This window comes from Cydia fagiglandana, chromosome 16 (genome assembly GCF_963556715.1).
Source record: "Cydia fagiglandana chromosome 16, ilCydFagi1.1, whole genome shotgun sequence".
NCBI classification, from domain to species: Eukaryota; Metazoa; Arthropoda; class Insecta; order Lepidoptera; family Tortricidae; genus Cydia; species Cydia fagiglandana.
This window is the reverse complement of record NC_085947.1, coordinates 14,599,641-14,616,286: the sequence shown is the minus strand read 5'-3', so window position 1 is coordinate 14,616,286 and position 16,646 is coordinate 14,599,641. Positions and strand designations below refer to the sequence as shown.

General features: G+C 35.8%; 1 long non-coding RNA gene across 1 annotated transcript in view; it reads left to right on the top strand.

Annotated features, from left to right (window-relative positions):
* The window catches only part of LOC134672125 (uncharacterized), a 715,951-nt gene that overhangs the window by 267,506 nt on the left and 431,799 nt on the right, over window positions 1-16,646 (top strand). The window lies entirely within an intron of this gene.

Sequence of the window (16,646 nt, the reverse complement as noted above, 5' to 3'; positions counted from 1 at the left end):
TATTTACTTTAAAATATACAAAAAAATAAAAATGTAATATAGAAGATTAATTAAAACTTAACTTATTATTAATAATTAATCTGTTAATTATTAATAACTTATAATCTGTTCTAACTCATGTATTATATCAGAATAATAATTGTTTTCCTTGTTTTGCGTAAGTTTTTTAAAGTTCTTCTGAAGGAAATAACACGCTTGTACCTTTTGCATTGGGCAAATAATCATATGATGAATATTTATGATAATCAGCCTTCATTGACCACATTTTAGTCTGCTTGTAAGTTTGTATTTGTCGATTTTGACTCAATATAATATGCTAATGCCTCATTAACACTTAGCTGCCTAGAATTCATTGAAGTACCTACTGCTGTCGTAAGAACAAGACTACGTTGGCTTATGTGGACTTTCTCTAATATTTTTTAACATTTTTGCCGTGTTTTATTTGCTGCCGATCACGAATCAATCGGGATTTCGGCAGCAGTTAAAAAATAGGTACGTAATTGTACCAGATCTTTAACTCAGCGTTTTTTCCGTTTTAAAAGGGGAACTTTTGAAGTTTAATTTGGGTCTTCCTGCAGGATTAACATTTTCAGACGACGTTGATGCACTTGGTCTATACTTCGTTTTTTTTAGCATTAGAAATTAGGTAAACAATCTTGATGTGTCTTTTAATTGAAAAACACATTTTAAAAATAAGTTACGGCAAATATGTAACAATTATGAATCTAATACGATCATTTATATTCTTCTGCTTTCATAAGTAATATTTTTATATTTCTATAAAGCGTTTTTCAATTAAAAGACATGTCAAGATCGCTTACCTTCTTGCAAGTTCTTTCTAATGCTAAAAAAAACGAACTATAGTTATGTACACTCGTAATTCTATATTTTGGCCATCCATACCACTTTTAAACTTTTTCACAAATTGCTTCTTTAAATCTTGACGCACTATTCCACTTGGTATTCAGTTTTGATGAATAACTGGTTAAAATATTTTTTAACCGTCTCTCAGACTCTTCTTTGAAATCTCGTAACTCATATTTTACCAATATAAACTGATAAAGGTGGAAATTTTCGTCGTTTTTCCCCTTATTTGTCCATTCTTCAAAAACCCCTTCCTTAAAATAGAGAGAACGTGTTCTGCAAAAAAATGAAAAAAAAAATGTTCTGCAAATTTCTGCAAAATGAAATATACACCATCATAAAATAGAATTATGCAAGTAAATAATATCAAAAATCTAGATCGGTGTCAAGCGGTGTCAAGTATTTGCTAGTCTATCAAAGTTCTAAAATGAAGAAAATCTCACCACGTTTTTAAGTGCATATTTATTGCTCTATACGAGCATTATTACAACTGATATGAACATATTTTTATGAAAAATATAAAGTGCTTACCTTCAGTTATAAGATCTATCACCAAACCTTTTCATAAAATAACGTTTTACTTGTAAGAGATGTCGTTGAACGCATCACAAAATTGCAACTGATTAAATTGTGCAATTGCACTTACCTCATTAGCTGACTTCTGCACTCTATGGCTCATAAAATTAGAAAGTTAGACATAATCTATTAATGGGTTTGGGGGTTTCAACATGTTGTTTATCATATCTAATGACTCATTAGAGATAATTTGATAACGACTTTTGTCCACCTAGCTTGTTCTAGACGAAACACTGTGAGTCGGGATTGGCGGCAATATCGCCCGCCTCGTTTAATCACGCAGAGGAATTTGCGGGGAGAAGCCTAGCCAGCTAACTAACTATGGAAAGTGTTTGTTTAGCTATTTTCACTGCAAAAAAACTGAGTTCAACTTTACCTAGTCTATAGAGCAATAATAAATTATCTGCAAAATTCAGAATAAAATAAGTAGTTATGCAGGAGAGAAGCCTAGCCAGTTAACTATGTTTTTTTTTTGTATACCTATCTATTTATTTCTCAAAAAGCCTCACACCTACTAGCAAAGAGAATATAACCACTTAGCAATGTACAAATTGCAGAACATTCCCAAAAAGCGGAAACGTTCTCGAGAATGTTCTCAGAACATTCCTGCAACTTGGAAATTATTGTTTAAACAAGAGAATATACTTGAAATAAAGTTTAAATAGGCATAACTTAAAACTAAATGTTATTATGCATATATTATTGTCTATTACAGTTAGCTATTTTGTTGATGTGATAAATTTACCAATAAGTTGCTTAAATTCTCACTGTATATCAGAGAACATTTCGACTTTCGACAATTTTTTCCAAAAATTTTTTTTTGTTTCATTAGAATGTAGAGGCCTCTATCTCCCGCCATGCCAAATCTCAGCGCGCTTTGACCAACTTGAAAAAATTAAAAAAAAAGTCGGCCATTTTGATTTTTTTTAATGCAGTTTGTTTTGTCTCGGGGCCCTCTATGACATTTGGTCGAGCACCCCCCACCTATCACGCACCGTTTAAAAGTTGCCATACAAAATAAAAGTGGCCAGTTTTCACGCAATTGTAGCATTTTTCTAAAATAAAAAAAATTCTTAGGTATCTAGGGGACCTCGAGATTCCGTGACCAAAATTTCAGCGCGCTAGGACAAAATTATAAAAATTTAAAAAAAAAGTCGGCCATATTGAAAAAAAATGGCGGCGTCAAAAACTGCCAGGGTCCCTCTATGACATTTGGTCGAGCACCCCCCACCTAAGTCTGACCGTTTGGCCGGGCCGTCATACATTTTTCTGACCGGAAGCGGACGACCAAAAGTCGGAATTTTCTGGAGGTAAGGACTACACCTAAACTATCGTGAATATTCGTGGTATAAACTACGATAAATAAATAAATTCTCGTTCTCGAGAACATTCTCAGAAGTTACCGAGAATTTCTCATGTGGAAAGTTTCGCAACTTTGGAAAGTTCTCGTGCGTGCATTGCTATAACCACTACGTTTTACCTACTAGAGCAAAAAAAAAGTACGATGACAAGGAAATGTTAAATAGTTATTAAATAATGATTGATGCATTCATTCAATCGCTCAAAAATGCGGCGTGCGGTAAATAAGTTTTTTTTCCTAGCTGTTGCGAACGCAACTTTTATTTGTATAATGCAGTAGCTAAACGCAGCTGTCGGGCTCGGCTATAGGTATAGTTCGTTTTTATTAGCATTAGAAAGAACTCCACAGAAGCAAGCGTGCAGTTTTTATCAGGCTCTTTAATTGTTAATAATTATTGAATTATCTAATGTACCATTGTACCATGGTCAATACATATCATTTACTTCAAATTATTACCGCTAAAAGTGCCGGATTTGGAACCACAAGCTTACTTCTGCGAAGTTCTTTCTAATGCTAAAAAAAACGGATTATAGTATGTGGAAGCATTTTCTAAAGCACCAATCAATAGAAGCGCTTCACATACCCTGTATCATATTACATACTGTACCTATTGTGTAGGTATGTTTTAGTTTATCACGAATAAATGCGATGATTCTGATTCTGATTATGTTTGTTTGTTCTTAGGCCTCATTTCCCTGCATTTTACGCAGTCCGTCTCCACACTAGCCCCGCAGTAGCTGACAAAAGGCGCGCGGACATTATTGACTCGCCAATAATGTGCTGAGATGCCGGACACCATAGCTCGGCATATACTCGAAGCGGGATATGTGCAATAAACACTATTCTCGGCTTGTTTGCCATGTTTGATATTTTGCGAGATTGCGCTTATGAGCTCTTTATTTGATGTTGTTGTATACTTGTGTAGGTATGTTATACTTAGTTTACCACGAATAAATGCGATGATTGTATTTTTTAATGTTATGACTGATTCTGATTATTTTTGTTTGTTCTTAGGCCTCATTTCCCTTTATTTATGCAGTCCGTCTCCACACTAGCCCCGCAGTAGCTGACAAAAGGCGCGCGGACATTATTGACTCGCCAATAATGTGCTGAGATGCCGGACACCATAGCTCGGCATATACTCGAAGCGGGATATGTGCAATAAACACTATTGTCGGCTTGTTTGCCATGTTTGATATTTTGCGAGATTGCGCTTATGAGCTCTTTATTTGATGACAGTTTTTGTATAAGTTTTTGGAACTGCGGATAGGGTTTTTGGAACTGGGGAAAGTTATATTTTCGTGTTGCTCCGTGGTCTTGCACGTATTTATTATTACAAAAGTCCATAACCGGACATAGACCGGGCCGTGTCCGGGCCGGAGCAGCCCGGCAGGTGATCGCCTGTCATGTCATTAGAAATGTAAGTTCAGGAAGTTCCGGCCCGGACACAGCCCCGTCTAACGTGTCATCCTTTTAAAACTACATTTAGACTGTGGAGTGGAGTCAGGTATCAGTTTCGCTCATTTCTACTTACCTAAGTATAAGTATGAAGTATAATATTCCTACGTATACATAAGTTTGTACAGTCAGCAGCAGAAGTAGCTAATCGGGCGAGGTGTTTAAAATTACCTTTACACGCTCTTATTCTCTTAGCAATATAGTCGCGTCAAGATTATTTTGAACACCTCGCCCACATAGCAACTTCTGCTGCTGACTGTACTTACCGTTAATAGTTATTTACGATACAAGTGCAGAAAAGAGGAATTATTTGTTCCTACGTGTATCCTACAACGTTTTACAACGATTTACAGTACATATGGCCCTTTAAATTTTTGACATACCCATGAAAAGTGATATTTCACGCACTAATGCGGAAAAATAGGACCTGAATATGTACTGTAATAGTACATTTCGATGCTAGTGCGGAAGGTATGTCATTACTTCACGAGTACCGAGATATATATATAATAGATAAGACTCGGGACGAGTGAAGAATGACATTTCCGCACGTGTATCGAACGACGTTTTTTAATACAGTTGCGAAAAAATAAGAAAAACATTGTTAATCGTACACTAAACAAAAGTGGTAACAGTGACAGCTCGGTTAGACGTCGTCTTTAAGTATATTATATCTATGGGCGTTTGGCAGCTATTCCGTTCCATTCAGTCAACTTATTAAGAACGGAATTTTCAATATTGAATATTAAAAAATAAACGTGTTATAATGATGAAGAGGTAAGTAATTAAATATGAAATATGTAATATTTTTCGTATTCTTACATTAACGGTAGGTTTTTATGCTGATTACGACGTTTAAAGGAAACTAATATTAACACTCATCAATAAGTAGTCGTGAATTGGAACAAGTATAAATTTAAAAAAATTGGAAAAGTAAAAAGCACTAGTTCGAGATAACCAACTTTCCGCACGCTAAACAGCTACGTAAAGTAGCACTTTTTGAGCAACTGTATTAAAAAAACATTTTTCTCAAAAATGGACGGCAAAGTCGACTTTGCCGTCTAAAAAATGGGTCGCGAAGGGCGTAGTTTATGGTCAGTCAAAAATTAAAAAGTTAAAAACATTGCAGTCTCGATTTTGGGACTGCAATGTTGCATACAAATTCCATTATTTGTCGAGTTCCAAACTTTTTAAAAGTTGAAATGGCCGTATCAAATGAAGGCACAGGCCCATTAAACAGCCAAACAGATGATTAGTACCGCGATTATTTAGCTGTCTCAAATAGCTTGGCGTATTTTTGGCAGAAAAATACACTTCTATTTTTTTATTAAAAAAATAAAAAGGCGGCAAGAGCTTTTTTCTGTGAAAATATAATCGTAAGAATGTTGCTTTTGTAAAATATTTCTATGATATTTATATTTCTTGCACCATTTTTGAGAAAAGCACTATATATGACTCGGCTGGAAGGCTACTTGCTGGCTTCGGATTCAATTAAACGGACTCCCAAGGTCGTCCGTTTAAAACGAATCCTCAGCCTGCAAGTAGCTACTTCCGAGCCTCGACAATAATGTACTATTATAGCTTTTTTGTTTCATTGGTTTTTTCTGTTTCGACGAGTGAGTGTTAAATTAGCTATAACTAGCTATTACCTACACTACTAGTAGGTAGGTATATCAAACAAGTACATATTATTATTTTCCCATAAAACATAACCTTCACAGCCTAACGCATTCTCTTATATTTTTTCCCTCTGGCAATCAGGAGCGTGTAATGAATTCCTGTAATGGAGCTGTGCCGGATTGCCGGACCCGACCCGGACGGTACTCGGAATTTATTTGTACTTTCCCGTTAACAATATATTTAGCTTAATTGTTTTTGTTTTCTTTTTCCATTCTCGTTACACATATTTACCAGTATTGAATGATTCACGGTTAGTGTCTCTTCTTTATTTTAATTGTTATTATTAAATAAATTAATTTTAAAATATGGACTAACAATTGTCTGAAATAAATTAATTTAATTTTATTTTTAGTGTTCCGTACAAAACTTTGTTTACGGAACACTTATTTATTTACTAGACTTATATCTGTCGGCGGCCAATCGTAAGATTAGGCAGATCGTAATGTTCCTGTGTAATGTTTTGACGATAGTCACATCAAACCATTATAAGTATAGGTAGGATAGGTTCGTTAGGTTGCTTCAAATGCCCGAAGGGCAAACTCTCCAGAAATACGAGCCTCGCGTAGCGGGGCTCCGTCGACTCAGAGAATGAATCAAAGATTTTCACGTTTCACGATATACCTAGGAATTTCACGATATGCCTGATCTTACAATCGGCCGCCGACATATCGACCGGGATATGAGCCGTGATTACCTTTTGTATTGTTTTCGAGTTCCAAGAGTACTGCGTCAAAATATCGGGAGCTCGAAAACAATACAAAAGGTAATCACGTTTTATATCCCGGCAGGCGTGGCTCACTCCGCGATTTCGTCGCTTTGCTACAGGTAGCTAACAGCACATCCGTTCAACCCCAATTTTGGGGTTTGCCATAAGCCGCGCGAGGCGCTGTCGCCACCTATCGGCCATATCTGTGCTGATCGTGACAGACGCGTTTTGTTAGAGAGTGAGTCTTCTGTACCTAGTACTATTATTTATTCTGTGATCCCGGTCGAAATAAGTCTAACGTTCTATTTATCTAGAATTAACCGAACTCCAGTATTTACAATTTTACAAGTAAACACATCAAACACATCACACCGATTATATTTTAATGGCTACTTGACAATAGATGTTCCGACGACCGAAAAGTCTAATGCTCAACAATTTGCAGCTAATATTATAATCGGATTAACCAGAACTCTATTTTCAACTTCTTCTGCTTTTAATATCAGTTGTAAATTGTTGTTCAATTTTTGTGAGTCGCGACACTAGAGAATTCTAATCAAGTAGCGGTACTGCCGGCCTAGCCAAGGTTACAATCGCTATCGCTTCGACAACGAAAACAATTATGTCTCTCTATCACACTTCCATATTAGTGCGACAGTGACATGTGCGTTTCGATCGCTACGGAGCGTAAGCGATCGGCATCTTGGCTACGCGGCCTGATAATTCCGCTACTCGATGCTATATGTCGACTGCGAAAAATATAGGTAGTCATTTTGGTATCAAATTGATATAAAACTGATGTATGGAGTGAGCCCTCTATTCTTACTATATTTCTCTATGGTAGAAGTACTGTATCTGTGCCTATGCCTATCTAATCTATCAGGAGAAGTGCTTAAAAGTATTTGCTACAATTTTTTTCTCTCTATACCACTTAAATTAACGCAATTTCATAACCTCGCCTCAAAGCAAAATTTCTAGATATTTATTTCCCGCTTCCTTTAACTTCTAAAAAATTGTTGCCGTTTCAAAGTAAAATGTCGCATTTACATATTTTTCCGCGCTGTTTGCGAGAAGCATAAATAAATAAAAAAGTAATGCCCGCCGCGGCGAGGGAACGTTTTGCCGGGTAACAAAGCGAATATTGGAGGGCCCCACAAAGGCCACCCAGGGGGGGATAGGGAGGGGACTTAGGGATGAATTAAGTCGATGAAACTTGTTAAGATTGTTGGTTGAGGTTGTGTCGATAAACGTGCATTGTTAACATAGCGTGTAGTTTTTTTTTTCAGCATCAGATATACTCGTATAGTTTTTTTTCGTTTTATTGTCAACGTACCTTACCTTACATACCTTAATAAATCTTATGTTTTAAAATTCTTTTGTAGTATTATACTTTTGTATGCGATTTATGTTTATCACGAATAATAAATGACTTTTGATTTAAATACTCACTAACCATACGTTGGTTGTCAGTGAGTACATAATGGTCATATACTGTCGTTACCATTTCCAACCATTTAATGACATAATTTATTACTATACGAATTTGAAATTGGTTTTTACAATTACATACCAAAAAAATATTTAAATTAAAAATACGATACCTAGGATTGAATAGCAGCTAAAAATAACAATTTTATAACTCTTACCGGCAACGCTGTGAAATATGTACATCCCATTGTGTATTGTTGCAATACATCAATGTTGCAGTTTTTGTAGGTAAAATTACAACAGCATAATAAAATGGACGCCTGTGGCCTATTTTATAAAGCTACACTATGTGTTAGAATGAGACTTCCGCTTGTAAATTGTAACTTGTAGCTTTATAAAATAGGCCACAGATCTACACCTGAATGTTTTTGAACCGACGAATCGTTGAACATTGAACAAATCCAACGTATAAAAAAGTAATATTGAATTGGCTTTAATTAAGTTACACCTAATTGCAAGTGCTTTGATCTTTTTTTGAGTACATTCAACTGTTTGGATTGGATTCATGAAACTTTGTACGTTTAGTAATAAACGCAGCTGGCCAACTTTATTGTCATGCGTGCAATAGAGTGTTTAAGACCAAGTTCGACCTGGCCAGCCCCATAAGGGCTCAAGTTACAGTCCGTTTTTTTTAGGATTAGAAAGAACTTCGCAGAAGTAAGCTTGTGGTTCCAAATCCGGCACTTTTAGCGGTAATAACTTGAAGTAAATTATATGTATTGACCATGCTACATTAGATAATTCAATAATTATTAACAATTAAAGAGCCTGATAAAAACTGCACGCTTACTTCTGTAGAGTTCTTTCTAATGCTAAAAAAAACGAACTATAGACAACGTCCATAATGTTTGTTTGGGGTCGCCGTCATCGAAAACGATGTGGAGGACTATATATGTCAAACTAAAAAGTCTTCGAAAATATATTTTTGACAATTTATCGACAAAAACATCGATAGCTCGCCCCATTCCCGTCCCTCTCGGCTGACTCAGCTTCCTCCGAAGTGCCTCATAGTTTCATACGTAGGTGTAATTGTTTGTAAGTACATTTTTCTTTGAGGTTACTCTCTATTAAGCTTTCAAAGTAAAATAGGAGCATTGGGCCGCCACAAAGGTGAAACATGAAAGTCAAAGTTAATTGTTCCTGGAATTATCATGAATTCGAAGTCAAAGGGCTTTGTTGTGTGCTTGTTGTATATAAGCAATTTGGGGTTGGATGTGATGTTTTAGGGTGTTCTTGGACATAAGTCATAACACGAAATAGGTTATTTTGATGCGAGCACATTTAGAAAAGGTTTAGGATGGCAAGGTAAATTGATTAACTTTCATATTTTAATGTAATTCGATTCACATAATTAGTATTTACTATTGTGTCTAATGTAACAATACGAGTCTGTTTGTTTCTAAATAAATAAATAAAAATGATTTTCAGGGAAAAATAAGTACATAGGTACGTATTATAGTTTATTTTTAAACTTAGTAGGTACATATTTTGTTTTTTCTTAATTAACCCGTTTTATGGCAAATGACAATTTATTGATCTTAAATTATAAGTACCTTAACATATTATGCTGTTTTTAATTGTTGCAAATAATTATTATTGCTCTGTCAGGGCGAAATAAGGCTCATTGTTTTATTAAAAAAAAAATTGAAAGATTCTACGATGCACAAACGTTCGCGCGATGTAGGATATTCACAGGTCGTAACAACGCCATCTACCAGGATATTGAGTAAACAAATCGAATTAGGCGTCCATATCTTAGACCTATTTCTATGAAACTTCAACATATTTATATGAAATCCAACAATAAGACTGAAAGCTTCCTAACCAAAACCCTATAACTTAAAAAACAAAATTTTGTTTGTACAATTTCTCAAACAGTTCTCCTAATAGCCAATAAAGTCCTGTTCTCACAATAAAAATCCTCATAATCTCTTAAGACGCGTACATTGGGTAAATATTTACATACCGTCATCTGTTAGTAATGTACACTGATTTTGTTGGATTATGGAGTTACGGGACTTTGGAGATTTAAGATATATTGGGGTATTCTGGAATGATGTTTTGATGTCAGGTTTTAGTAAGATGCAAAGATGCAATTAACTGTTTATTTATTTGCCTAGTCTATACCTAGTTTATTTTAAAACATAAAAACAAACCTATATTTTTATTCACAATATTTGTTAGTAAAATTACAGATAATTAAGTGCCCAATTGAACTGTACCTAATTAATTGAAAAATTTAAATAGGTACTTGGGTCAAACAGAAAGCTGTGTTCGCGTCTTTCCTGTAGACATACACAAGAGTTAAGGGCTATAAAGGTTAATTTTCTTATTGAACCCTTATCCACGTGAAAAGGTCGTCCTTTTATTCAGAGAACTATGATAAAATCATTACTTACATGCCCACAAGCTGTTAACTATTGCCCACAGGAGAGAAAAATGTACAGTTCGCGCGAACACGCTAGTTTTCGCTCCTGTGGGCATGTAAGTAATGATTTTATCATAGTTCTCTAAATAAAAGGAGGACCTTTTCACGTGGATAAGGGTTAAATAAGAAAATTAACCTTAATAGTCCTTAACTCTTGTGTATGTCTACAGGAAAGACGCAAACACAGTTTTGTGTTTGACCCACTTATGTTTTTTATCAAAAGTCTTCAATACTTTCAGAATTTTTTGGTATGAGGTTATCAATTCGATTATAAAATTGTAAAATGGTTATAGTAACAAATAAAAAAAGAAGTTTACTTCCATAATAGGTACCTGATTTTATTCTCTTCCCCAAATTGTGCTAACAACAAAAGTCAAAACGATATTCTGTACTTCGAATATATGCAAACGATTATATTGCTTACTTTTATTAGATAAATAAAAGGCACATATCTTCTACAATAACTAGGAAGATATGACCTTTTTATATTACAATTAGTGCAAGTATTATGAGTGGCATTATCCTTGCCAACGCCATCTGCCGGGACTAAAACCCAACTTGTACAAATTTATATTTTGCTGCTAATTTAATTTCAGCGACACAAACATCGTCTTTATTTTGTTAGCAATAGAGTTGTAAGTAAAATTATCAAATTACTAGAATAGATTGGTAATTTTCGAAAACTGAATCGAACTTATGCGGTTTCGAAAACAGATGGTAAGCGAAATTGAACTCTAAATAGATGCAAGTAGAGTCTAGGATGTTATTTAGGGTGACGTTGATATGTTGGTAATATTTTAAAGTCAAACTGTATGGGTGCGGGCCGCAAAGCGCGGGTGGTCATTACCAGCTGCGATGGATATGTGTGGCGTGGTGTGACGCTAAAATTGCGCTGTTGAGTAATACTTAGTTATTTGTCTTTTGTTGTTGTTGTTTGTTGTTGTGTAAAATTGATACCCGAGCAAGCGCAAGATTTTAAAATTGAACCACGAGTGTAGCTAGTAACTCGAAAAGCGAGGGTTAAAACAAATGTTGCTACCGAATTAAACACAAAATATTATTCATCACACCAGCGCTAGAAAAATACCATTATCTAAGTATAAAACAATATTTATTTATTTAATATATTTATTTAGGTATTAATTAACTTCAATTATAATAAAAAAATGCTATTTGCCAAATATTTATCATTCAAAACCATCACTTAAAAGTAAAATCCACCAGCCAACATCATGAAACGATTCAAAATTTGCATCTGATTAGGTACTTTGCTACTCTTGTGGATAAAATGCAAGAGTCTCATCAGTTTCGACGAATAAATAGAGCTTTTACGGGCTAGTGTCGTGAAAACTACTATTACCTTCCCCCGAGCGTTCTTTTATGCCCTATTGCAGCATTTTACCGCCCCCAAAACGTTAACCAGGAATCGAACCCGCTATAATCCAATTCATTAAACACTTGCACTGAACAAGTGCCCTCCTATTGCGCATATAATAGGATTACACAGATAAATGACATGCTTGACATTCACTGTCATTTCAGATCAGTCACACGTGCGACTTAAAAAACGTTTTCATAGATGGCATTGTTTAAAGCTCATAAATTGTAGATAACAGAAGAGTAGTAGTAAAAAAGTCTCATCATCATCATCATCTCCGCCATAAGACGTACACTGCTGAACATAGGCCTCCCCCTTGGACCTCCACTCGTACCGGTTGGAAGCGATCCGCATCCAGCGTCTTCCGGCGGCCTTAACAAGGTCGTCCGTCCATCTTGTGGTCTGCTTCTTCTTTTTTTATACTACATCAGTGGAAAACAAGCATACGGCCCGCCTGATGATAAGCAGTTTCAGTAGACTATGGACGCCTGCAAGTCCAGAGGTGTTACATGCGCGGTGCTGACTCCGCACACGTAGCACTCCGCACCTTCTTTGAGCCCTGGCAACCTTACTCACCCGCAGGAACACAACACTATAGGGACTGCGCGTTGGAGGGTCTGCCATCTTGTGGCCTGACTTGGAAACATGAACGACACATTTACGCCTCGCGCCAAAAATCTGACGGCTCCTATGCTACCCTGCTATAGCTCAGAGCCCATCAATGTGCACACTAGCGCACCGCTAAATAATCACGAGCAGTGGCGCTAGTACCGGCCAACCGATCCGAATGGAGGTCCAAGGGGGAGGCCTATGTTCAGCAGTGGACGTCTTATGGCTGAGATGATGATGATGTGATGTGATGAGTGGCGCTAGTGTGCACGTTGATGGGCTCTTCATCCAAGGGGCCTATAAGTAGGCTTACTTCTTCGCCTGATTATAATATTTTATAACGATTTTCGTCATAGTCAAGGATCATCGTTCTCTTTAATCGAAATCGTGTTGTACTGTACTTAAATATTATGAAAATTCATAATACGAATGGCGATCCATAGACAAATTGAATGATTAACTTTATTCATAAAGGAATTACCTATATTGCTCTTCCGTATGGCTTTCTCAATACAACATTAATATTAACAAATACCAATAACGGTAGCCATGATATCTCTTAAGACCATAATTTATTGTCTGTGGTGACAGGATAGGACCGCGACCTGTTTCAAGTTGGCCCCTTTTTGATAATTATACCATTTAAATTTAAACTCTTCGATCTTAGAAATAAGGTCCAAATTTGAATGAGGTAAGTGGGAAGAGATGACAGATATAAACAATTCACCCCATTTTCTCCCCCTAATCGTCTAGGCGTGATAGTTTAGAATAGCGTGGGATTATTAAAATTTTATTAGTTTTGTAAAATTTATAGAAAATTAATATCTCTAATATTAATTTTGTTTATTAAGACCGCTGAATGTCGCTAATTCCATCCCTTACAAAAAAACTTTATTTTCTAAAGTTTAGTACAAATAAAACTTTATTTTCTAAACTTTTACAACCCCTTTGGTGTTGTGGGTGTCCACGGGCGGCGGTGATAGCTTATCATCAGGCTATTCGTCTACTCGTTTGCCTCCTATATCATAAAATAAGTTTTTGTTTCTATTAGGCTGAAGTAGCCAGATGTAGACGTAGTGCAGGGACGGGAAATACATCATCTGTGGAAATCGCAACTGTCTAGCTATCACGGTTCATGAGATACAGCCTGGTGACAGACAGACGAACAGACAGGGGTCTTAGTAATAGGGTCCCGTTTTTACAGGTTGTAGATTTCCGTAAACCTAAAAACTAAACCCCTGAGACTTACAGGTTTTTGACGTTTATGGCTGGGGGGACTCGTCACTCGAGGAATTAAACAATCGGACAGGCGGGACAGGCCGGACCGGACACTTGCTTGCATGTTTATACCACATACTTAGGTAAGTAAAGTACTGTAGGTATCTATACCTAAACAATGAATCGTTTCAATTACTTTCCAGCCTCACAGTTGCGTTGTACTCGAAACATACAAATAAAATCATAATCTACATGTTATTATAACCACTCGAGCTCCAAGCCCCTCGGAACAAAAAGGCGATATACAAATAATCGAGTTATTCGCGCCACTCGAGTTAAACAATGGCCGAAGAATGGCCGGTACTCGAACATCTGTGATTGCGAGGTATTTGTGAGTTATGAGGGCCGCGCCCTGAGGTTTGGTGCTTGTTATTTCGTTTCTGAGTTTAGTAAAAATGAAGAGGTAAAGACTATTTAAATATTTACTTCATGTGCCTAGAGTTTTCTGAAATGTTTCGGTATTTAGCACTTGATTTGTGTTTTTATTTTACCTCGATTTCAAATATATGTAGGTACCTTCAGTTGTTGACGTCAAAGATAATTATGTTTACACATTTGCACCTTGCTCTTTTGTAAAAACAGCGAAAAATGTAAACATATCTTTGACGTCGACTGTACCTACTCATCGCGGTTGTCGTGCTAATTTTGCTGTTTATAAACAATTTAAAAAAAAAATAAGTGAAAACTTAAAAAATAAAAAATGAGTATGTTTTCTTGGCGCGAATAATATGGAAGTCGTTTGAGGTACTATGAAAAACGCCATTCAATTTTGGAGGTGTGTTTTCCGACCGTAAAATTTTTTGAAGAACCTGGTTACAATTTCTCAATGAAAAAATGCATAGAGGACCACGCTAAGTTTTCATGCCAAGGGCTACATCAGCTATTGGAGCTTATAGGAATATGTAGGTATGCCTTCTTTCTGCCAAGTTTGTGCAGGTTTAGCTTGATCAGTCTGATAAATGCGTCAAAAATGATTTGTTAATTTTAAAAGGAATGATTACCTACATATTATAAAAATAAAAATAATTATGTACGCATATTTTGTTAAACTAAAAAAAAAATAGACAAGCCACGGATTGCTTTTCCTGCCGAGTCAGAGTCATAAATGTAATCGTGCTTTTCACCAAACGAGAACCAGTACTAGTAGGGTCAGTAAGGTCATTTAGCATGCACTTTAGTCTCAGGCGATGCCGCTTGGCACGATTGTTCCTTAGGTCAAACAAAGTTGATCTGGCCCGGTAGCCAGGAGATCGTACCATGCAGACCCCCCAAAAAGGGGGGGTGAAAGGGTCGGCTCCCCAGGTCCAATGTATGCTATATTCCTTCCTAGTCTTAGCAACTAGGGCAAGTTATATATCATTTTCGTATAAATTAGGGACGAGGAATTCATTTTTGAAATAATTATTATGCCTTTACATACAAAAAAAAAATGATTTTTGTACAAAACATGAAAATGTTATGTAATTTTTTGCGACAATTGTGGATGTTACAATCACAGTGTGGCGACTTACACTAAATAAAAAATTGGACGATATAGCCCATGTATTCTTTATTCTGAAAAATATCACATTCATAAATTTTTTTGTAATAAAAAAATAATTTATAGGGCGTGGTGGTAACGATTTCCGTACAAATGGAACTATGCCCAAAGTCAAATATTAAAAATGTTTACTAAAACACTGAATTTGACATTTTAAAAGTTTAAATATAATGTTTTAATAATTTTTCCATGCGTTTTTGCCCTTTTTTGGTACAAATTTGTTGTTTTTATTTTTATTCCTTACAAACTTTCTCCCCCCCCCCCATTTCCCCCCTTAAGGGTAGATATTTTTAAATTCGTTTTTATAACTAACATACCTTTTGTAATTAATCTATGTTCAAACTTTCAGGTTGAAATGTTCAGTAGTTTAGGATCTACATGTGTTTGAGCTAAAGACATTTTATTTCATAATATCCCATACATTATAATATCTAACAAAACTCTGCTTACTTCCAGACATCATACAATCTAAACCCCTGAAGATATAAAGCTGAAATTTTCAACATCAATTAAATGCGACAGGTTTAAGTTTAAGATAAAATAAAATTTAATAAAATCAACGCTTAAAGGGGGGAAATAGGGGGAGAAAGTTTGTATGGAAGAAAACTAAAAACAACAAATTTGTACCAAAAAAGGGCAAAAACGCATGGAAAAATTATTAAAGCATTATATTTAAACGCTTAAAATGTCAAATTCAACGTTTTAGTAAACATTTTTAATCTTTGATTTTGGGCATAGTTCCATTTGTATGGAAATTGTTACCGCCACGCGCTATAAATTATTTTTTTATTACAAAAACATGTATGAATGCATACTATAAAGTGATATTTTCCAGAATAAAGAATACATGGGCTACATCGTCCAATTTTTTATTTAGTGCAAATCGCCACACTGTGATTGTAACATCCAAAATTATCACAAAAATTACATAACATTGTCATTTTTTGTACGAAAATATTTTTTTTTGTATGGAAAGGTATAATAATTATTTCAAAAATGAATTCCTCGTCCCTAAGTTTTACGAAAATGATATGTAACTTGCCCTAGTTGCTAAGACTAGGAAGGAATATAGCATAGATTGGACCTGGGGAGCCGACCCTTTCACCCCCCCTTTTTGGGGGGTCTGCATGGTACGATCTCCTGGCTACCGGGCCAGATCAACTTTGTTTGACATAAGGAACAATCGTGCCAAGCGGCATCGCGTGAGACTAAAGTGCATGCACTTCCATACATTTGTGTTCCTTACTGACCCTACTAGTACTAACACACCCACTCTGTAAG